Below are 24,904 nucleotides of genomic sequence, written 5' to 3'. Positions count from 1 at the left end.
AATTTTAGTCTTGAGCAAAGTAAAGCGACTGAAGATCTGCCCTTCCAAAGTGGTACGTGAGCTAATGGCTAAAGTTTACCAAGCCCTTCCAAGCAATTTTTTTCTTACTTTTTATTTATTTATTTTTTTGAGAATATTTGTTTTATTCCTCCCACTTGTATGAAAGGATATACTTATGAAGAGATAGCCAGAATTTCTATCCTTGAAATAAAATTAATCCTTTTACTTCCATTTAAAATGGCACTTATCCCTTAAATATAGGCACTCCAGTCTTGCCAAGAAAAAGCAATGGGATCATCACATGTTATTTCGGTCTGTTAGGTTGGGCCATGAAAACATAAAACTCTGAAACCTCCTCTAAAGCTATATGTACCTTCAATGTTAAAGGGAAGGTGCTTAGTTTTAACAAACTGTTCAAATAGTCTATTTGGTCTAGAGAAAGAATGAGTAATAAACTGCAGTCTACCCTCAATTTATGTCAACCCTTTTTTCTCAGCTCCCTCTTACCTAGAGCAGGCAACAAGGATAAAAATGGCAAAGTGAAGAGCAGGTAACCGACATTCATAGCTGGTGGCTGACCAGCCAAGTGACCAGCCAAGATTGCTACCTTCTTAAAAGTCTGACACTTTCTACGCAAATGCGAATTCTAAGAAAGTACATTTTTGACCTCAGGTTATTACGGATTATGATCTTTCACATCTGGAACTCGGATGACATTTTTGAAGGCGTTGAAGGCAGCTTGATGTTTTTGCAAGGCAGCAATTTGCTGTTTTTTTTTTTTTTTTAAGAATAGCACTTTGGAGGTGTGTGATTGAATAATAAAGAATTAGACCTTGAACCATAAGAATAAATCTGTGACAGTACATATTTACTCTTTGCCAATTCTATGGAGGAAGTGCTTTTGGTGTAGGAATATCCTGGAGATATGAAATCACAGAATGGAGACATATGCCCTCCACCCTCATCCAAGACTGAATCTGTTCGCAATAAATTCCAAGCTACAGATTTGAAATAAATGGGCTGTTCATGTAATACTGAGCTCAGAGTATCTTCTGAGAGAGGAAGAGTTTTCATATGAGCCTTGGTCATTTCTATGAAAAAAACATATACAGTTCAGTAACTTTTTGTGAGTTTTTCATCACTTTTTTCTCCATTAAACAAGTGTAGGCTTAGGTCTTTTGTGTTACTAATTTTATGCTCAATTCATGATTTGAAACTAGGATATAGTCAACCCTCTGTGTTGATGGGTTCGACATCTGAAAATATTCAGGAAAAAAAATGTGTCTGGTCTGAACATATATAGGCATTTTTTGGTCATTATTTCCTAAGTGATATAACACCCATTTACTTAGCATTTACACTGAGTTAGGTTTTACAGGTAATCTAGAGATGATTTAAAGTACATGGGAAGAAATGCAAAGGTTATATGATAATACTCATGCCATTTTACACCAAGGACTTCAGCATCTGAGGAATTTTGTATCCACAGAGGCCCTGAAACCAATCCCCCCTTGGATATCAAGGGACAACTGTATTTGTGAATTACTGCTGAAGTAGTAAATTGTCATTAACCTTAGTGACTTTAAACAACACTAATTAATTATCTTACAGTTTGGGGGAAAAAAATATCCAAAATCAAGGTGTCAGCAGGACTGTGTTCCTTTCTAGAGTCTCTAAGTGAGAATTTTTGTTTGCTTTTTTGTTTTGTTTTGCATTTTCAAGCTTTAGAAGCTGCCCACCTTCCTTGGCTTGAGGCTTCTTCATCTCAAAGCCAGCAATGCCTGTCAAGTCATTCTCACATCACATCACGAAGACACTGACTGTTCTGTCTCTCTTTCCAAATGTAATGATCCTTTTGATTACATTGGTCTCATTCACCTAATCTAAGATATTCTCCCTATTTGAAAGTAAGCTGATTAGCAACCTTAATTCTATCTACTGACATTAATTCTTATCTGCTATGTAAAGAAGCATAATCATAGGTTCTAGAAATTAGGACATGGACATCTTTGGGAGGCCATTATTATGCCTACTATACCTAGTAAAATAAAACTCAGTGGTGTAGCAAATAAATACTTTGGCCACAGACATTGCCTTTAAGAAGAAAAATGTCTGTGAATAACTTTTTAGTATATGGACATTGCAAATATCATAGGATATATAATGTAAACTCTACCTAAACTTCCAGGCACCAGGAGAGCAACAAATTCATTCAAACTAAAAAGTCACACATTATAAACATTAAATGATTAAATAAATAACACGATCAGACAGGCCTGGGATCAAGGTGAGGTGGGTAAGTTTGAGTTGGACAATAGCAGGATTAGATTCTGTCCTTATTTAAAACTTGAATATTTTGTTGATCATGGTTACTTTTGAATCAATTATTTTTTTACAAAAACACATGCATTATAAGATCACCTATCTTGAGTGTAGACGTTTTTGATCCCCAAATTTTGCACCTGCATCCAGTGCCTCCCTCACCTCTTGGCCCTGTTAAAAGATCTACATAAAATCTCTAGGTCTGATTTTTTTTTTTTTTCCAGTCTTGATACTCTAGGAAATCCGATGGATTATTTTAGACGAAAATGCATTTAGCCAGAGGTTGATGGTATGCACATTAACAGAAGAGTTAATATCAAGAAGTAGAGCGCTTCATAGATATATAGGGTATACCTGCAGAGTTCATCTATCAAACAAGTTAAACTGCCCAACGAGACAGGGCAGGGCTAGGCAGACATCTTGATGCTTCCCCTTAGAGTCTATACTGTCTTTCTTCTTGATGTTTGCTCTCCTCTCATTGTGTTCTGTACTATATTGCCCTCATTTAACTATACCTTCAAAAAGGACCTGTTTTTAAGAGCTTTTACATTAATCAAAATTATGTCTAGATGTGAGGAAATGCTTTGTGTGACTCAACTTTGCCATTAAAGGCATAATAATTTATGAAGTAACACCTCTTCCTCAATGACCAGCGCATACATGAATAAGGGAAAGTCCATACCTATAGAGAGCTCACAGACTAATGGAGAAGTAAAAATTTATCCACATGAGCAGGAGGCACAATTGCATAAGCAGCCTAAACCAGAAGGAGGGAGTGCTTCTGAAGAACGGGAGGACAGGGCGCTCCCTCCTTAGTGGATCACCCTGATTCCAGGAGGAGAGAGGTCTTTCAGTTGGGACAATAATGAGGCACAGTCTTCAGGGAAGATGTGGGGTAGGTGAGGGCATGCAAGCAGAGGAAGTAGGAGGAGCAAAGCACAGGTTATAGGAAAACAATGGCAATAATTGGGGAAGGTCAAGGGACCTAAAGGGAACAGATGTCACTAAGCCTCCCCCAAATCACAGCAGTGCCAGTCTCCTTGTCAGAAACTTATGACTCATCATCATTCACTCACATCTCATGATCATGATGGAAAAGCTCAGGCTTGGAAAAGAAACTCACCGTGGATTTATTCCAGATGATACTGACACAGGCTTTGTGTCTTTCTGACATGGGGTTTGAATTCTAACATCCTGTTGCTCCTGCTGGTTTTGGGTTACTGGAGGAGCAACCCAAAATCTCCTCCTGTGCCATCCCTGACCGCTGGTCTGGAGAGCTGGGAAGAACATTCCAAGGATGTCGGAGATTGGCTTGTCCGAAACCAACATTACACAATCACAATTACAATTACTAGGATCAAGATTCCATGTCTTCAAACACCGTAGCTTAATTTGGTTTACATGTCACATGTCTCGGCTGAGTGAGCCCTTTCTGAATCCACATTAGTCAGGGAAGCTTCTTAGACTCCTCATTACTTTTTGCAGCATTTTATTCTGTCATGGCCATAGGTGCCACTCTGTTTCAAGCTTGTAGAGCAAATATTCAGAACACACATACCTTTGTTCCTTTGTCAGCTACCAGGATTTCTTATATCTTTAGAGAAACCTAAAGAAAGGAAAAAAGAAAAAAGACAAAAAAGAAAAAAAACAAAACAGAAGCAATAAACAATAAGAGAACCAAAGAACAATAGGAGCGATAAGGTGTTAGAATTCAAAACCCCGTGTCAGAAAGGCACAAAGCCTGTGTCAGTGTTGTCTTGAATAAATCTGTGGTGAGTTTCTTTTCCAAGCCTAGGCTTTTCCATCATGGTCATGAGACATGAATAAATGATTACGTGAACCTAAGTTTCTTAAAAGGAGGCTGGCCCTGCTGCGGTTTGGGGATGTTTTGTTCCTGGAACCAGAATGTGAAAGACTGATCTCTGCTAAGTGACCAGGGCCTCCAGATGGGCTCAGGTAGTGGCTCAACAAGGATTTCTTGAGAATTCAGCTCCACCACAAAAAAATAACCTCAAAGCTACCCTACCTCCATTTACACACACAGGACAGAAACCTCTGCTTTCCAAATCATGAAGTCCGTTAAGTATTTCAACTGAGATGGAAGAAAAAGATGTGGCTCAAAGGGTAGAAATTGTTTAATGTGAATTTAATATGAAAGTACCTTAAGGCTGGGCCCAGTGGTTCACACCTCTAATCCCAGTATTTTGGGAGGCCGAGGTGGGGGGGATCACCTGAGCTCAGGAGTTTGAGACCAGCCTGGCCAACCTGGTGACACCCTGTCTCTACTAAAAATATAAAAATTAGCTGGGCGTGGTGGTGGGCACCTATAATTCCAGCTACTCAGGAGGCTGAGGCAGGAGAATCACTTGAACCTGGGAGGTGGAGGTTGCAGTGGGCAGAGATCACGCCATTGCACTCCAGCCTGGGCAACAGAGCAAGACTCTGTCTCAAAAAAAAAAGGAGGGACAAGGAGGGGCAGGCGGTGGGGGGCTGGGAATAAAAAAAAGAAAAAAAAGAAAGTAGCTTACAATTAAAAACAATAATTAACATCAGAAGTAAACTTTTGTAATGAATTGTTTCTAATCTCTAAATTCTGTTCTCAATCTCACTCTTCCATTTGTCCTTTCTCCTTCCCTTCCTCCCTCCCTCCCTTTTGTCTCTTCCTTCCTACTCTCCTAAGTGGTGGGATATTGCCAAGTGTCTGGTGCCTCCAAGAACCCTGCTGCTCCTCTGTAACCCAAAACCCATAAACAATATGGATAAAATGAGGCTTTTTCAATGTAATTTCTATCAGATTAGATATCTCAGGTCTTAGTCTCAAATTATCTTTCTCTCTCCCTTCCACCCTTCCACTCTCCTTTTCTTCCTTCTCCCTTTTATTTTATTCTTATAATATCAAGGAGAAAATAAAATTAGGCATTCAATTTTAAAATTGGCTTTCAATAGGTTTTATTGTTCTGTGAACCTAGAGCAGCCGTAGAGGGCAAGTGTTCTACAGGGCCTTCGATCTGAAAAGACGAAGGGCCAGTGTCCCAAACACAACTTCCCAAAGTATAGGCTGTGCCTTATTACTCACTAAAATTCTCTAGGTCACTCAAGTCTACACTTTAAATATAAAAGTTTAGGAAATGACAATCTGTCCTTACTTCTTTGGATAAAATCAAAATTTCTCACTTTTATTGAAACCTGATAGGTTTCAACCATAGTCTTAGCACTCACAGTGTGAAGATCAGGGAGGAGATAAGATTTACAAGCTACTGGGCCCCTCTGGCTTAGAAGAGGCAGTGAAGCCGCCATGAGGCTCTAAACTCCTTTCATATTGAAGGAAATGTAGTTTGGTTCAATAAAGCAAGGCAGGCAATCTCCTCGGTCTGGAAGTGACCGTAGAAGAAAGAGAGAAAGAAAGGGAGTCAAGCTGTAGGGGAGACAGGGAGGGGGCGAGTGCCCTGACACTGACAGAAATACAAGAGGCAGAGAAAGAAGAAAGAGAGACAAGGGAGAGATATAGACATAAGACAGACAGAGAAAAAGAGAGACAGTGTCTACAGCCATACCACCTTGAACACGTTTGATCTCCTCTGATCTTGGAAGCTAAGCAGGGGTGGGCCTAATTAGTACTTGGATGAGAGAGAAAGAGGTGAGAGACAGGCAAGAGAGCACCTCTACCCCATTTTTCCACTTGTCCAAGTCTCCTATTTCCCTGACCCATCTCACGTGGAAGAGGAACGAGAAGAGAAGATATTAGACTCTCTTGGGTGATGGCTAGGAGCTTCACCATGAGCTGAGTCTGGGGAGGACGCCGAGCCTCCCACCTAAACAGGTCTTGGCCCCTGGTCACTAGGCAGAATTCAGAACAGATATTACCTGCCATGTTAGTAATTACAGTGATTGAAACTGACCACCTTTCAGGGGGCATCAGAGAAATGGCTCTCTGAGAGCAAAGTACACCCAGGAGCTCTTATGCAAATTTGGACATGAGAAACCCCAGAATATCCCCTTGTTCTGCTCACAGGACCAGGGCTTTTTTCCATCTTGCACCATTTGGGACCTGGGGTATGAATAGAGTGAGAGGCTAGGCCTTTCTTACAGGGGAACAGACTCAGGGCCTGTGAACTGGAGATCACTTGCCTGCTCTGTGGGACGTCCTGTTTTTCCTGAATATCTGGGGACAGTCTCAGGCCAAACTGGGAGCCAGTTCCATATAATTTTATCCATTGCTGGAAGATTCAGCTCCTGGGGACGTACAGGGCTGGCTCAAACCCAGGGACTCTGGAGGGGCTCACGGCTGCTGGCCGTGTGTGCATAGGCATTCCTCTGAGAAGGAGAATGGGAGGGTGGGATTGTGACTACATGTGTCCCCTCAGAGTCCACCTAGGTTCAGGCCAGGATGTGGCCTATGGCCCGCCCTTGAGTTCCTTCCATTCACACCGTCCCTCAGGGAACGTCAGCTCCGCAGGACTTCAGGGCTTTGCGAGCCAGGGCTTTCCCTGCTTTCCACAGACATCAGCACAAAGGGAGCTCACTGCAGTTGGGATTTGGCGGAGAAGCACGGAGTGGGGCTGCAAGGCCTCCACATGGTCTCCCTGTTGGTGATGGGATCCACTTCTGCAGGGGTCCTGTGTTTTCAGCGCTGTGCAAAGTCTCTGGGGTCTGTCAGGACCCTGTCCTTCTTCCATAACCCAGAGTAGCAATCGTTGGCCACAGGCAATGCACAGAGCCCCTGGTGCCAGATGCTCAGGGGTGGGGCTTTTCACGGGAAAATAAGTGGCATTCATCCTGGTTCCTCCCTCTTTGGATCAAAGGGAAGTTTGAGAGACAAGCAGGCCCCAGTGTCAGTGTCTGTGATGTCTCAGGGGTGCAGCAGTGAGAGAGACATGGGGACAATGAGACTTTCCTCGTGACCTGCCTGACCTCTTCATTTAAAATGTCAGGTTCTGAAGAACCCTGATTCCTGGTAGGCCAGAGGTGGATTTAAAGGAAGCTGGTAATGATATTGTGTGGCCAAGATCCTTAATGACATTTTTATAAAAGAAAATTTCTGAGCCTAGCATGGTGGCTCACATCGCTCATCCCAGCACTTTGGGAGGCCGAGGCAGGTGGAGCACATAAGGGCAGGAGTGTGAGACCAGTTTGACCAACATGGAGAAACTCCATCTCTATGAAGAATACAAAAATTAGCCAGGCGTGATGGCTTACGCCTATAATTCCAGGTATTTGGGACGCTGAGGCACGGGAATCGCTTATGACAGAGCAAGACTCAGTCTCAAAGAAAAAAAAAAGAAGGTTCTGATGGGGTATGCAGAGAGGGCTGGGTCAGATGCTGTCAGAACTGCTAAACAAATATGCATCCAGGGCTTGAGCTTAGTCACCAGAGAGTCACTCTGATTGTCAGGGCTTTGTTTCCTTGGGTGTTGAGCAGGCTGGAATTAAGGGGCAGACTGATTTATTCCTGACACTAAAACTATTTCTTCCTGGTGAAGAAAGCATACAGTGAAACGGAATATGAAATAAAGCCTTTATGTGCTCTGCCTAAATTAATAATTTATGGGTTTTTTTTTGTATATTTGCTATGTCACCTTTAGAAAGTAAGAGGCAGCCCTCACTTGCTGCCGATGACCTGCCTCACCATGCACATGTCCTGCCACCGCCCCGCAGAAATGCTTTGATTACCCATAGTCTTTTGCCAGATGAGACCGGTGTCCAGGCTACTGGCTCCTGATCTCACTCAGACTGATAGTAAAGATGTAAAATTTGGTGCCGATGTCCCAGACTTAATGTCTTAAGGTGTAGACCTTTTAGTCGATGCTGTAGCCATTACAATGGGGCCAAAGGGAAGAACAGTAATTATTGAACCTAGCTGGGGAAGTCCCAAAGTAACAAAAGATGGTGTGACTGATGCAAAGTCAATTGACTTAAAGGATAAATATAAAAACATTGGAGCTAAACTTGTCCAAGATGTTGCCAATAATACAAATGAAGAGACTGGGGATGGCGCTATCACTGCTACTGTACTGGTACGCTCTATTTCCAAGTAAGGCTTCCAGAAGGTTAGCAAAGCTGCTAACCCAGTGGAAATCAAGAGAGGTGTGATGTTAGCTGTTGATGCTGTAATTGCTGAACTTAGAAAGCAGTCTAAACCTGTGACCAAACCTGAAGAAATTGTACAGCTCGCTACAATTTCTGCAAATGGAGAAAAATAAATTGGTAACATCATCTCTGGTGCAATGAAAAAGGTTGGAAGAAAGGGTGTCATCACAGTAAGGGATGGAAAAACACTGACTGATGGATTAGAAATTATTGAAGGCATGAATATTTGACCGAGGATATATTTCTCCATACTTTATTAATATATCAAAAGGTGAGAAATGTGAATTCCAGGATGCCTATGTTCTGTTGTGTGAAAAGAAAATTTCTAGTGTCCAGTCCATTGTACCTGCTCTTGAAATTGCCAATGCTTACTGTAAGCCTTTGGTCATAATTGCTGAAGACTTTGATGGAGAAGCTTTAACTACACTCATCTTGAACAGGCTAAAGGTTGGTCTTCAGGTTGTGGCAGTGAAACTCCAGGTTTTGGTGACAATAGAGAGAACCAGCTTAAAGATATGGTTATTGCTACTGGTGGTGCAGTGTTTGGAGAAGAAGGCTGACACTAAATCTTGAATATGTTCAGCCTCGTGACTTAGGAGAAGTTGGAGAGGTCAGTGTGATCAAAGATTATGCCATGCTCTTAAAAGGAAAAGGTAACAAGGCTCAAATTGAAAAATGTATTCAAGAAATCATTGACCAGTCAGATGTCACAACTAGTGAATATGAAAAGGGAAAACTGAATGGAGAAACTTTCAGATGGAGTAGCTGTGCTGAAGGTTGGTGGGACAAGCGATGTTGAAGTGAATGAAAAGAAAGACAGAGTTACATGTGCACTTAATGCTACAAGAGCTGCTGTTGAAGAAGGCATTGTTTAGGGAGGGGGTTGTGCCCTGCTTCGATGCATTCCAGCCTTGGACTCATTGACTCCAGGTAATGAAGATAAAAAAATTGGTGTAGAAATTCACCAGTTTTGAGTGTGGAAAAGAACACTCAAAATTCCAGCAATGACTATTGCTAAGAATGCAGGTGTTGATGGATTTTTTTTTTTTTTTTTTTGAGACAGAGTCTCGCTCGGTCGCCCAGGCTGGAGTGCAGTGGCGCAATCTCGGCTCACTGCAAGCTCCGCCTCCCGGGTTCACGCCATTCTCCTGCCTCAGCCTCTCCGAGTAGCTGGGACTACAGGCGCCCGTCACCACGCCCGGCTAATTTTTTGTATTTTTAGTAGAGACGGGGTTTCACCCTGGTCTCGATCTCCTGACCTCGTGATCCGCCCGCCTCGGCCTCCCAAAGTGCTGGGATTACAAGCGTGAGCCACCGTGCCCGGCCGGTGTTGATGGATTTTTGATAGTTGAGAAAATTATGCAAATTTCCTCAGAAGTTGGTTATGATACTATGTTAGGAGATTTTGTGAATATGGTGGCAAAAAGCATTATTGACCCAACAAAAGTTGTGAGAACTGCTTTATTGGATGCTGCTGGCATGGCCTCTCTATTAACTATAGCAGCTGTTGCAGTCACATAAATTCCTAAATAAGGGAATGGCCCTGGAATGGGTGCAATGTGTGGAATGGGAGGTGGTATGGGAGGTGGCCTGTTCTAATTCCTAGAATAGTGCTTTACCTTTATTAATGAATTGTGATAGGAAGCCCAAGGCAGTGTTCCTCACCAATAACTTCAGAGAAATGAGTTGGAGAAAATGAAGAAAAGGCTGGCTGATGTTTAAGAAACCACTATAACCATCAGTTACTGGTTTCAGCTGACAAAGTATATAATGGTTTACGGCTGTCATCCATGCCTACAGATAATTTAGTTTGTATTTTTGAATAGAAAGATGTTGTACATTCCTGACACTGGGTACGAGAGCCATGTACTGATGTACTGCTTTCAACTTAAATCACTGAGGCATTTTTACTACTATTCTGTTAAAATCAGGATTTTAGTGCTTGCAACAAGCAGATGAGAAGTTAAGCAGCCTTTCTGTGCAGAGTGAGAATAATTGTTTACAAAGTAGAGAAACTTCCAATTATGTGACAACCTTTGTGTATTAAAAATTTGTTTAAAGTTAAAAAAAAGAAAGACGCAAACATCATGACACTTCACTGTAATTATCTCAGCATGAATCTCTTACATATGAGGGGAAATTCCCACATCAAACACAATACAGTTTACACACATTAAGAAAACTAGTTTCTCAATGTTATTTATTATCTGGTCAATATTTCACATTTCTCCACTTGTTCCAACCATGGCTTCATAGCTGTTGATGTTTCTGGATACCTATTTAATCTAGATTTGCACATCGAATTAGGTTGTCACGTCTCTTAACTTGAGTAAATATTCTTAAGGAAATGTCATGGTACTATGAGAAGAACCTTATTGGGGCTTAGAGTTTGAATTAAGGGACTGGTTGCCATCTTTTTCATGTGTGACATCTGTCAGGTCTCTGAGCCCGAGCCAAGCCATTACATCCCCTGTGACTTGCATGTAAACATCCAGATGGCCTGAAGTAACTGAAGAATTACAAAAGAAGTGAAAAGGCCCTGCCTTGCCTTAGCTGATGACATTTCACCACAAAAGAAGTGTAAATGGCCGGTCCTTGCCTTAAATGATGACATTACCTTGTGAAAGTCCTTTTCCTGGCTCATCCTGGCTCAAAAATCACCCCCACTGAGCACCTTGTGACCCCCACTCCTGCCCGCCAGAGAACAAATCCCCTTTGACTGTAATTTTCCTTTACCTACCCAAATCCTATAAAACGGCCCCACCCTTATCTCCCTTCCCTGACTCTCGTTTAGGACTCAGCCCGCCCGCACCCAGGTGAAATAAACAGCCATGTTGCTCACACAAAGCCTGTTTGGTGATCTCTTCACACGGACGCGCATGAAATTTGGTGCTGTGACTCAGATCGGGGACCTCCCTTGGGAGATCAATCCCCTGTCCTCCTGCTCTTTGCTCCATGAGAAGGATCCACCTACGACCTCAGGTCCTCAGACCAACCAGCCCAAGAAACATCTCACCAATTTCAAATCCGGTAAGCAGCCTCTTTTTACTCTCTTCTCCAACCTCCCTCACTATCCCTCAAACTCTTTCTCCTTTCAATCTTGGCGCCACACTTCAATCTCTCCCTTCTCTTAATTTCAATTCCTTTCATTTTCTGGTAGAGACAAAGGAGACACGTTTTATCCATGGAGCCAAAACTCCGGTGCTGGTCACGGACTGGGAAGGCAGCCTTCCCTTGGTGTTTAATCATTGCAGGGATGCCTCTCTGATTATTCACCCATGTTTCAAAGGTGTCAGACCATGCAGGGATGCCTGCCTTGGTCCTTCACCCTTAGCAGCAAGTCCCACTTTTCTGGGGGAGGGGCAAGTATCCCAACCCCTTCTCTCTGTGTCTCTACCCCTTCTCTGCTTTCTTGGGGCAGAGGCAAGTACCCCTCAACCCCTTCTCCTTCACCCTTAGCAGCAAGTCCCACTTTCCTGGGGCAGGGGCAAGTACCCCTCAACCCCTTCTCCTTCACCCTTAGTGGCAAGTCCCGCTTTTCTGGAGTAGGGGCAAGTACCCCTCAATCCCTTCTCCTTCACCCTTAGCAGCAAGTCCCACTTTTCTAGGGGGCAAGAACTCCCAATCGCTTACTTCCATACCCTGACCTCTTATCTCTGTGCCCCAATCCCTTATTTCCGCACCCTGACCTCTTATCTCTGTGCCCCAATCCCTTATTTCCATGCCCAACACCTTCTCTGCTTTTCTGGAGGGTAAGAACCCCCCACCCCTTCTCCATGTCTCTACTCTTTCCTCTGGGCTTGCCTCCCTCAATATGGGCAAGGTTCCACCTTCCATTCCTCCTTCTTCTCCCTTCGCCTGTGTTCTTAAGAACTTAAAACCTCTTCAACTCTCACCTGACCTAAAATCTAAGCATCTTATTTTCTTCTGCAATGCTGCTTGACCCCAATACAAACTCGACAGTAGTTCCAAATAGCAGGAAAATGGCACTTTCAATTTTTCCATCCCACAAGATCTAAATAATTCTTGTTGTAAAATGGGCAAATGGTGTGAGGTTCCTGACGTCCAGGCATTCTTTTAGACATAAGTCCCTTCCTAGTCTCTGTGCCCAATGCAACTCATCCCAAATCTTCCTTCTTTCCCTCCCACCTGTCCCCTCAGTCCCAACCACAAGCGTCGCTGAGTCTTTCTAATCTTCCTTTTCTACAGACCCATCTGACCTCTCCCCTCCTAACCAGGCCAAGCTAGGTCCGAATTCTTCCTCAGCCTCCGCTCTCCACCCTATAATCCTTTTATGACCTCCCCTCCTCACACCCAGTCCGGCTTACTGTTTCATTCCATGACTAGCCCTGCCCCTCCTGCCCAGCAATTTATTCTTAAAAAGGTGGCTGGGGCTAAAGGCATAGTTAAGGTTAATGCTCCTTTTTCTTTATCCCAAATCAGATAGCATTTAGGCTCTTTGTTATCTTTTTTTTTTTTTTTTCTGAGACGGAGTCTCACTCTCTCACCCAGGCTGGAGTGCAGTGGCACGATCTCGGCTCGCTGCAAGCTCCACCTCCCAGGTTCACACCATTCTCCTGCCTCAGCCTCTCCGAGTAGCTGGGACTACAGGCGCCCGCCACCATGCCCGGCTAATTTTTTGTACTTTTAGTAGAGACGGGGTTTCACCGTAGTCTTGATCTCCTGACCTCGTGATCCGCCTGCCTCGGCCTCCCAAAGTGCTGGGATTACAAGCGTGAGCCACCGCGCCCAGCTCTTTGTTATCAAATATAAAAATCCAGCTCAGTTCATGGCTCATTTGGCAGCAACCCTGAGACACTTTACAGCCTTAGACCCTAAAAGGTCAAAAGGCCGTCTTATTCTCAATATACATTTTATTACCCAATCTGCTCCTGACATTAAATAAAACTCCAAAAATTAGAATCTGGCCCTCAGACCCCACAACAGGGCTTAATTAACCTCATCTTCAAGGTGTGCAATAACAGAAAAAAGTTTCAATTCCTTGCCTCCACTGTGAGACAAACCCCAGCCACATCTCCAGCACACAAGAACTTCCAAACCCCTGAACCACAGCAGCCAGGCGTTCCTCCAGAACCTCCTCCCCCAGGAGCTTGCTACGTGTGCCAGAAATCTGGCCACTGGGCCAAGGAATGCCCGCAGCTTGGGATTCCTCCTAAGCCGTGTCCCATCTGTCCGGGACCCCACTGGAAATCGGACTGTTCAACTCACCTGGCAGCCAGTCCCAGAGCCCCTGGAACTCTAGCCCAGGGCTCTCTGACTGACTCCTTCCCAGATCTTCTCAGCTTAGCGGCTGAAGACTGATATTGCCTGATCACCTCGGAAGCTGCCTAGACCATCACAGATGCCGAGCTTCAGGTAACTCTCACAGTGGAAGGTAAGTCCGTCCCCTTCTTTATCAATACTGAGGCTACCCACACCACATTACCTTCTTTTCAAGGGCCTGTTTCCCTTGCCTCCATAACTGTTGTGAGTATTGATGGCCAGGCTTCTAAACCCCTGAAACCTCCCCCACTCTGGTGCCAACTTGGACAACACTCTTTTATGCACCCTTTTTTAGTTATCCCCACCTGCCCAGTTCCCTTATTAGGCTGAGATATTTTAACAAAATTATCTGCTTCCCTGACTATTCCTGGACTACAGCCGCATCTCACTGCCACCCTTCTCCCCAACCCAAAGCCTCCTGCCAGTCTTCCTCTCGTATCCCCCCCACCTTAACCCACAAGTATGGGACATCTCTACTCCTTCCCTGGCAACCAATCACATGCCCATTACCATCCCATTAGACCCCAATCACCCTTACCCTGCTCAATGCCAATATCCTATCCCACAGCACACTTTAAAAGGATTAAAGCTTGTTATCACTCCCCTGCTACAGTATGGGCTTCTAAAACCTGTAAACTCTCCTTAAAATTCCTCCATTTTACCTGTCCAAAAACCAGGAAAGCCTTACAAGTTAGTTCAACATCTATGCCTTATCAACCAAATTGTTTTGCCTATCCACCCCATGGTGCCAAACCCGTATACTCCCCTATCCTCAATACCTCTCTCCACAATCCATTATTCTGTTTTGGATCACAAACATTCTTTCTTTACTATTCCTTTGCACGCGTCATCCCAGCCTCTCTTCGCTTTCACTTGGACTGACCCTGACACCCATTAGGCTCAGCAAATTACCTGGGCTGTACTGCCACAAGGCTTCACAGACAGCTCCCATTACTTCAGTCAAGCCCAAATTTCATCCTCATTTGTTACCTATCTCGGCATAATTCTCATAAAAACACACGTGCTTTCCCTGCTGATTGTGTCTGATTAATCTCCCAAACCTCAATCCCCTACAAAACAACTCCTTTCCTTCCTAGGCATGGTTAGTGTGGTCAGAATTCTTACACAAGAGCCAAGACCACACCCTGTAGCCTTTTTGTGCAAACAACTTGACCTTACTGTTTTAGCCTAGCCATCATGTCTCCATGCCGAGGCTGCTGTTGCCCCAATAATTTTAGAGGCCCTCAAAATCACAAACTATGCTCAACTTACTCTCTACATTTCTCATGACTTCCAAAATCTATTTTCTTCCTTATACCTGATGCATATACTTTCTGCTCCCTGGCTCCTTCAGCTGTGCTCACTCTCTGTTAAGTCCCACAATTACCATTGTTCCTGGCCCGGACTTCAATCCGGCCTCCCACATTATTCCTGATACCACACCTGACCCGCATGACTGTATCTCTCTGATCCACCTGACATTCACCCCATTTCCCCATATTTCCTTCTTTCCTGTTCCTCACCCTGATCATGCTTGATTTATTGATGGCAGTTCCACCAGGCCTAATCGCCACACACCAGCAAAGTCAGGCTATGCTATAGTATAAGCCACTAGCCTGCCTCTTAGAACCTCTCATTTCCTTTCCATTGTGGAAATCTATCCTCAAGGAAATAACTTCTCAGTGTTCCACCTGCTGTTCTACTACTCCTCAGGCATTATTCAGGCCCCCTCCCTTCCCTACACATCGAGCTTGAAGATTTACCACCACCCAGGACTGGCAAATTAGCTTTACTCAACATGCCCCGAGTGAGATAACTAAAATACCTTTTAGTCTAAGTAGACACTTTCACTAGGTAAGTAGAGGCCTTTCCTACAGGGTCTGAGAAGGCCACCACAGTCATTTCTTCCCTTCTGTCAGACACAATTCCTCAGTTTAGCCTTCCCACCTCTATACAGTCTGATAACAGGCCAGCCTTTATTAGTCAAATCAGCCAAGCAGTTTTTCAGGCTCTTAGTATTCAGTGAAACCTTTACATCCCTTACGGTCTTCCATCTTCAAGAAAAGTAGAATGGACTAAAGGTCTTTTAAAAACACACCTCACCAAGCTCAGCCACCAACTTAAAAAGGACTGGACAATACTTTTACCACTTTCCCTTCTCAGAATTCGGGCCTGTCCTTGGAATGCTACAAGGTAAAGCCCATTTGAGCTCATTTTTATTAGGCACCAGTCTCATTCCAGATACCGGACCAACTTAGAATGTGCCCCAAGAAAACTTGTCATCCCTACTATTTTCTGTCAAGTCATACCTCTATTCTCAGTTCTCAACCACTCATACATGCCTTGCTCTTGTTTACACTGCCGGTTTACACTGTTTCTCCAAACCATCACAGCTGATAACTCCTTGTGCTATCAAATCACCACTCTTAGCTCTTGAAGTAAATAAATAATCTTTGCTGGCAGGACTATGCTGAATCTCCTTAGGCACTCTCTAACCACATGTCCTAGGTCCTCCCAATTCTTAGACCTTTAATACATGTTTTTCTCCTTCTCTTATTCTATTTAGTTTTTCAATTCATGCAAAACCGTATCCAGGCCATCACCAATAATTCTACACAACAAATGTTTCTTCTAACAACCCCACAATGTCACCCCTTACCACAAAATCTTCCTTCAGCTTAATCTCTCCCACTCTAGGTTCCTACGCCGCCCCAATCCCGCTTGAAGCAGCCCTGAGAAACATCGCCCATTCTCTCTCCATACCACCCCCCCAAAATTTTTTCCGCCCCAACACTTCAACACTATTTTGTTTTATTTTTCTTATTAATATAAGAAGGCAGGAATATCAGGCCTCTGAGCCCAAGCCAAGCCATTGCATCCCCTGTGACTTACATGTATACATCCAGACGGCCTGAAGTAACTGAAGAATTACAAAAGAAATGAAAACGCCCTGCCCTGCCTTAACTGATGACATTCCACCACAAAAGAATTGTAAATGGCCGGTCCTTGCCTTAAATGATGACATTACCCTGTGAAAGTCCTTTTCCTGGCTCATCCTGGCTCAAAAACCTCCCCCACTGAGCAGCTCATGACCCCCACTCCTGCCCGCCAGAGAACAAATCCCCTTTGACTGTAATTTTCCTTTACCTACCCATATCCTATAAAACGACCCCACCCTTATCTCCCTTGGCTGACTCTCTTTTTGGACTCAGCCCGCCCACACCCAGGTGAAATAAACAGCCATGTTGCTCACACAAAGCCTGTTTGGTGGTCTCTTCACACGGACGCGCATGGAAACATCACCCCTGATTGATACATTCTTAATGACTACTATGCTTAACATTATGATTATAAAAGTAATACACTCACATTTAAAAACTCACCCATAGGGCCGGACGCGGTGGCTCACGCTTGTAATCCCAGCACTTTGGGAGGCTGAGGTGGGCGGATCACGAGGTCAGGAGATCGAGAGCACAGTGAAACCTCGTCTCTACTAAAAATACAAAAAACAGCCGGGCGTGGTGGCGGGCGCCTGTAGTCCCAGCTACTCAGAGAGGCTGAGGCAGGAGAATGGCGTGAACCCGGGAGGCAGAGCTTGCAGTGAGCCGAGATTGCGCCACTGCACTCCAGCCTGGGTGACAGAGCGAGACTCCGTCTCAAAAAAAAAAAACCAAAAAAAACTCCCCTAGAAAAGAGTGAATTTTTCTTACACACCTGTTCCAATCCCAGGAACCACCAATAGCGTTGTGGTTGTATACTTGCTGTCCTCTCTAGATCTCAGTACATTTGTGAGGCCTTGTTAGAGAAGGAGGTGAAATTGCTCTGAAATAGGAAAGTCACTGTGAAATGCAGCACCTCTGTGTCCCTGGGGAAGAAGCCACCAAGGCTTAGTAACATGAGCCTGGTTGCTCAAGCACAGCTGGGCTGACTGTTCCCGTGAAGATTCCTATGGTTGCAGCTGCTTCTTTTTTCCTGGCACAGCCCAGTGTGACTCCTTCACAGCCATGTTTGTCCTGGTCATAAGGTTTGTCTGATAAAGTCCACCAGAGTATCACTTTTGTCTTTCAAAGTTACAGTTACAATCTTGCTTCAGCAAGGAAGACCGTCCACCAGCACAGACGTGAGGTTCTTCCCAAAAGCTCAAAATGTAGCTATTATAGGATTTTAGGGCATGCCAAGCTTAGGTAAAATCTAATTTAATTCATTTTTATGAGCTCAAAACAAAGCCATGTAAAAGGGGAACCATCAAGCCTGACTGAGAGACTCATGGTCTGTTTTTAATGGAATGTGAGGACCCATGCTGTGTCCCCAAACCTCTTTCCTGTAACTGGGGAGGAAATTTCAGGCTGTTTCTTTCTGGCGAAATGGTTCAGCTACCCAGGTGAGAGTGGGAAGCCTCATTCCTGTAGATCGGCTCCCAGAAAGCAAAGTCTCTCCTATTTGTGATTTTACAAAATAAAGTTTCTCAGCATTACGACCTCAGTGTTAAGTAACAGAAGCAGTTGTATTCATTTCTATTTTTGTGGAATGGCCAGCTGCTTGGGTGTCAGGGCAGGGCAGTCCCATAGGGACCTGCACTCAGAGGGCTGTGGCCTGGTGTAAGAAAGCCATCCTATCGACATTCTGAATAATTTTTTATTTGAACCTAAGTTTTGTAAGTGCAGCCCTGTGAGACAGTGGAGCCTGTGCATGGGCAGAATGGATACACTGGGACACAAGGTGGACAGGCGCAGGCCTTGGGGCACCACGGGCACATGACTGGAGATAGCTGGTCTAGCTGCCCTTAGCACACACATCCCTGGAGCAGCCCAGACACTTAGGGGATGCGACAGGAGGTGGCAAGGGGAGCAGCAGCAGTGTTCTCAGCCCTGGGGTGAAAGGAGGGTCTCTCTGTGTGGGGGCAGCACTGACTCCTCTGTGCCCATTCATCCCCAGAGTCACTCTTGGAGCTTCTGCACAAATATTAACCTCCTTGCCTGAGCACTGGGACGGGAACAGGGATGCTCAGGCAGCAAACTATCAGTAAATTATTGCAAGACAAAATGTGCACACGGACATTGCAATAAAGTAGGCCAGGGAGTTAGAGTTCTTCAAAGAGTTTAGAATTCTTCAAGGAGTTATCATGGCATCAAAAATGAAAATTAAATTTATAAAGATAATCAGGTTCAACAGAGAAGAGTGCTACTTTTATATAAACTTTTAGATGAATCAAACCTTAACAAAGAGGGCAATTTTTAAATAGGTTTTCTTCTTGTTATTAAAGATACAGAAGTGGAATGCATAAGCAGGCATTTTCAATAAGGTACAAATTATGATGCCACTTTGGGTCTGGCATAGGCCACTGCAAATTATAGGAAATATATGAAGAGGCGTCAACATTCCATTGGATAAGTTCACATCTAAAATTCAGTTCAAACTTACATGAAAATGGTTTGTTTAAACCATTTTAAAAGAATCCATTTTATGGTGGCTCACCCCTGGAATCCCAGCACTTTGAGAGGCCGAGGAGGGCAGATCACGTGAGTTCAGGAGTTTGAGACCAGCATGGGCAACATGGCGAAACCCCATCTCTACTGAAAATACAAAAATTAGCCTGGTGTGGTAGCAACATGCCTGTGATTCCAGCTACTCAGGAGGCTGAGGCAGGAGAATTGCTTGAGCCTGGGAGGCAGAGGTTCCAGTAAGCCGAGATTGCACCACTGCACTGCAGCGTGGGAGATAGAGCGAGATTCCATCTCAAAAAAACAAAGGAAAACAAACAAACAAACAAAAATTTTAAAAGAATCACTAGCTCCAAATATGGTAAAATTTGTTAGTATGTCAAAATAATTCATCCTATATTGTCACAGCTTAGAAAATATTCCAGAAACATTTGCTTCAGCAGAGTCTTCTCAAAAGAAAAAATGAAGTTGCACCAGGTATAAAGTTTGAAGATAAAACAAATTAATTGACAGACCAGTGGGCCAGAAAAATTGTGTGATTCACCCACATATCCCATTAGTAAGACATTATTATTTATTCTATTATAATCATGACACTCATTTTTTTGTGGCGAGATGTGTATGACTCTGTCATTACTCCTGTGTAACTACTATCTCTATTACATTTTTAAAATCCTGGAAAATATTGGCTTGAGAAAGCTGAATATCCTCCTGCCTTTCATGGCACTTTCTTCTGCTGCTCTTTGAACAAGGCGCCCTGCATTTCCATTTTGCACTGAGCCTTGGGAATTTTGCAGCCAGCCCTGCCGTGGCCCTTTTTATACAAGTTATCTCATTTAATCCCCAGAAACAAACCTGCTAGGGGGGTATTACCCAAGTTTACAGAGGCAGGCCCTGGGGACTAGAAAGGTTAAAGGACATGTTCAAGGCCACCTGGCTACTAAGTGACAGAGATGCTATTTGAAATAAAATCCCTCTCTCTTCAAAGACCTGTTCCTAACCTTCGCCACATGGTGTCCTGATAACCTCCCCTCTTCCTCTTCCTACAACTCCAAAGCTACAGTAATGTTCTGCGTAAGGCCAGAGTCCATGGAGCTGCTGTCATTCTCTCCCATCTTCAGAGCTGAGTAGTGAGTCTAGAGCCTGGCCTGGCCTTGCAGGAGGTGAGGGAATGAGCTCGCAGTTACTGCCACCTTGTGGTGGCTTGTCTATATGACCCTAAAACGCACATCTAATCTCAGTTTCTCACCTGCCTGAAGCCTGGGCGTGCACCTGAGACTTCTTCTCATTTCTTTACCCCTTAATGAACCTATTGAGAGTTCTCACAATTGTATGGATCCTCTCAAGGAATCAGCTTTTATTTATTTATTTTTAATGTTTTTTTTGTGTCCAGTTTCTTTTTATTCACTTTTTGTTTTTCTCTCTTTTTTTTCTTTTTCTTATTTACTTTGGGTTTAGTTTGTTCCCTTTTCCCTTACCGTTTCTTACAGTGGAATCTTAAATTGTCTACTTGTGAGCTTTTCTGCTTTCTATCATAATAACATTTAATTGTAAATTTGTCTCCAAGAGCCATTTTAGTGGCATTTCCACGAATTTTGGTATGTTATGGCTTCATTTTCTGTCAGTTCAACATATTTTCTAACGTATCTTGTGATTTCTCCTTTGGACCATTTTGAAACATGTTCATTGATGTCCCAATATATGGAGATTTTTCCAGATGACTTTCTGTATTGATAGCTTTGTAAATTCCACTGTAGATAGACACTGCCTTTTGTATAATTTTAAACTATGTTGATTTTTTGAGACATTTCATAGGTTAGTATGAGCTCTATTGGGCAATATTTTAATGCATTCTGCTGTTATTTGGTAGCGTGTTCTATAAAACTCAAATAGGTTGTGCTGTATGATAGCGTTGTTCAAGTTGTCTCTACCTTTACTAATATTTTGTCTGCTTTAAAAAAGCTATTACAGGAAGAGAGGTGTTGAATTGTCTAATTGTAATTGTTAATTTGTCTATTTCTTTAATGTCTTGATTTTTCTTCAAGAATTTCAAAATTCTGTTATTAGGCACACACTGATTTAAAATTAATGTCTGTTCTTGGTGATGTAACCACTTTATCATTAGGAAAAATATCTCTCCGTATTACTGATAATACCCCTTGCTCTAAAATCTACCCTAATTTATGTCAATGAGCCAATATAGCCAATCATATTTTCTTTATACTAATGTTTTCATACTATATCTCTTTCCATCCTTTTATTTTTACTCTAAGTTTGTTCTTACAGTTTATATATAAAGTGGGTTTTTATAGAAAACATGTAGTTGGGTCTTGCTTTTTACTGAACTGACAATCTCTCCCTTTAAGGAGCTTCTAGAATGTTCACAGCATGCTATTTTCATCATATGGGATCAAATTTCTAACTGGCATCTTCCCTTTCTGCCAAAAAAATTATTTTTGCATTTTGTAGTACAGACTTGGTGGTGAGGAATTCTCTTAGCTTTTATTGCTGTTACTAGAAAATGCCTTTACTTATTATTTGATTATGTGTTTACCCTTTTTTTAGAAATATACTTTTGCTGGGATGGATTTCTAAGATAAGTTTTTTTCTTTCGGCAGTTGAAGATATCACTTATGGTTTGTTCTTCTGTAAGTCGTATGTCTCCTTTCAGGCTGCTTTTTGGTTTTCTTTTTATTTTTGAGACGGAGTCTCTCTCTGTTGCTCAGACTGGAGTGCAGCAGGGTGATCTTGGCTCACTGCAACCTCCACCTCCTGGGTTCAAGAGACTCTCCTGCCTCAGCCTCTCGAGTAGCTAGGATTATAGGTGTGTGCCACCGTGCCTGACTAATTTTTGTATTTTTTGTTTTTTAGTAGAGACAGGGTTTCACCATGTTGGCCAGGCTGGTCACAAACTCCTGACCTCAGGTGATCTGCTTGCCTTGGCCTCCCAAAGTGCTGGGATTACAGGCATGAGCCACTGTGTCTACCCTCAGGCTGCTTTTAAAATTTTTTTTTATTACTGATTTAAAATAATTTGATTATGATATGTTTCATGTGTTTTTCTTCATGTTTCATATTTCAGCTTGGATGTCTTCGTATGGTAAATTTGTGTGTTTTTAGTCTCACCAAATTTGGAAAAGAATAGGCCATTCCTTCCTTAGCTCTATCCTCTCTCCCAAAAATTTTTTTTTATTCAAGACGGAGTCTTGCTCTGTCAACCATGCTGGAGTGCAGTGGCGTGATCTCGGCTTACTGCAACCTCTGCCTCCAGGGTTTAAGCAATTCTCCTGCCTCAGCCTCCAGAGTAGCTGGGATTACAGGTGCACGCCATCACGCCCATCTAATTTTTGTATTTTTAGTAGAGATGGGGTTTCACCATTTTGGCCAGGCTGGTCTTGAACTCCTGACATTGTGATCCACTCTCCTCAGCTTCTCAAAGTGCTGGGATTACAGACGTGAGCCACCGTGCCTGGTCATCTAAACACACATAGTTGCTAGATTGCTTGATGTTTCTGCACAGGTCACTGCTTATTGTTTTCCAGCTCTTTTTTCCTCTCTTTGCATTATTTCTTCATTCATTTGTAGTAATATAAACTCAGGTTTACTGATTTTTATTTTGGAATATATGCCACAATCCAATTCATAGTATCTTTTACTCAGGTGCTTATTTTTAATCTCTGGAAATTCCATTTGTTTCTTTATATCCCTCACTCATCATGAACAGTTTTTCTCTTCAAACTTGGACATATTTATAACATTTATAATAGCTCATTTATACCTTTTTTTGCTGATCCTAGTATCCTTGTCATTTCTGGATCTGTTTTTACTGAATGATTTTTCTCTTGGTTGTGACCATATTTTCCTGCATAGCAGCTAATTTTTTATTGGATTCAATGTGTTATAAAGAACAAATTGTCGAGTGATGGATTTCATTGTTTTTCTTTGAAGAATGTTAGGCTTTATTCTGTCCCACATTTAAGTTTCTTATAGATCAGTCTGGTCCTTTCAAGAATGGTTTAGGAAAAAATTTGTTAGAGTAATTGCAGAACAATTTAATCTAGAGCCAAATAACACCACTGCTAATGTGTTAGTTGCCCAAGGACTCTGCAGTCTCTCCACTTTGCTGGTGGGAATGCAAACTTGTCCAGCCTTTAGTGCTCCTCAAATTGTTATCCAATCCCTTTTGGGTGTTTTTGTTTGCCTCTGGCCTTGTGAAGTCTTACCCCAAGGGTGCTCACATGAAAACACAGCCCAGGACTGAAGATTTACCATGTGTCTCTGCCCCCACCACCAACACTTGGGGGCCTTGCTTCCTTCTAGGTACCCTCTCTCTGCTATTCTGCCCTGGAAGTGGGGGTGTCTTGTGCTTCAGGAAGTTTGATTTCAGTCTCTTCAATGCCTCAGGATTGCTGGACTTCATTTGAGTCTTCCCCTGTGTGCTGTGGTCTGGAGCCTGCTGTTGTAGTGAGCTGGGGGCAATAGAAAGTCTCACTTCATTGGTCTGTTCCACTGCTTATTATCCAATGTCTGAACACAGCTGTCACACCTCTTGACAGGTTCCCTTTTGTCTACTGTCAGAGGGAGATTCCCATAGCAGTGAGTCCATTTTGGATGAAAAGTGAGGAGCAGTCTCATCTTTTTGGGCCCTAGAGGCTTTCTTCCTAAGAGCCTTGTTGTATTGTCTTTTCTCCATACATGGAGCCATGACTGGGGTCTGGTGTCAGGTATGAAGGACCACGCACTCCATTTGCTGGAATCCTTCCGCATCAATGTTGACAGAGCACTAGATAGTTAAACTGCAGTTCCTCCAAATCATTTGAATGATTAAAGATACTTCAATCAGTAAATCATTTGAATGTACTTCAATTCAATAAATACTTTTTGAGCAGCCTTCATGCTCAGGGCACTTTACAAGCAGTCCAGGAAGAATTAAGACAAACTCCTTGTTTTTAAGGCTTACAAAATCTAATATGGAGATTGGCAATATGTCATGTACACAATGTAAAAACCAAGCAAGTGTTGTAGATGGAGGACTCAAGTCAGAGCTCTGTAGTGAACTGAACAGGCAACCTACAGAATGGGAGAAAATTTTTGCAACCTACTCATCTGACAAAGGGCTAATATCCAGAATCTAAAATGAACTCAAACAAATTTTCAAGAAAAAAACAAACAACCCCATCAAAAAGTGGGTGAAGGACATGAACAGACACTTCTCAAAAGAAGACATTTATGCAGCCAAAATACACATGAAAAAATGCTCATCATCACTGGCCATCAGAGAAATGCAAATCAAAACCACAATGAGATACCATCTCACACCAGTTAGAATGGCCATCATTAAACAGTCAGGAAACAACAGGTGTTGGAGAGGCTGTGGAGAAATAGGAACACTTTTACACTGTTGGTGGGACTGTAAACTAGTTCAACCATTGTGGAAATCAGTGTGGCAATTCCTCAGGGACCTAGAACTAGAAATACCATTTTACCCAGCCATCCCATTACTGGGTATATACCCAAAGGACTATAAATCATGCTGCTATAAAGACACATGCACACGTATGTTTACTGTAGCACTGTTCACAATAGCAAAGACTTGGAACCAACCCAAATGTCCAACAACGATAGACTGGATTAAGAAAATGTGGCACATATACACCATGGAATACTATGCAGCCATAAAAAATGATGAGTTCCTGTCCTTTGTAGGGACATGGATGAAACTGGAAACCATCATTCTCAGTAAACTATTGCAAGGACAAAAAACCAAACAC

General features: G+C 43.0%; 1 protein-coding gene and 1 pseudogene across 1 annotated transcript in view; one reads left to right on the top strand and one right to left on the bottom strand.

The window, feature by feature from the left end:
- Positions 1–762: 762 nt before the first annotated feature.
- The window catches only part of LOC116473806 (beta-defensin 103A), a 39,186-nt gene continuing 15,044 nt past the window's right edge, over positions 763–24,904 (bottom strand). Inside the window, exons 7-8 of the mRNA XM_058443542.1 lie at positions 3,446–3,928; positions 763–1,091 (exon numbers count right to left, since the gene is read on the bottom strand). The gene's annotated coding sequence lies outside the window, so the exon portion shown is untranslated. The remainder of the gene's footprint in view (positions 1,092–3,445; positions 3,929–24,904) is intronic.
- Positions 3,941–24,479, top strand: LOC131384142 (60 kDa heat shock protein, mitochondrial-like; annotated as a pseudogene).

This window comes from Hylobates moloch, unplaced genomic scaffold (assembly GCF_009828535.3).
Source record: "Hylobates moloch isolate HMO894 unplaced genomic scaffold, HMol_V3 SCAFFOLD_8, whole genome shotgun sequence".
Classification (NCBI taxonomy): Eukaryota; Metazoa; Chordata; class Mammalia; order Primates; family Hylobatidae; genus Hylobates; species Hylobates moloch.
The sequence above is the reverse complement of the archived record's forward strand: the minus strand, read 5'-3'. Positions and strand labels throughout refer to the sequence as shown.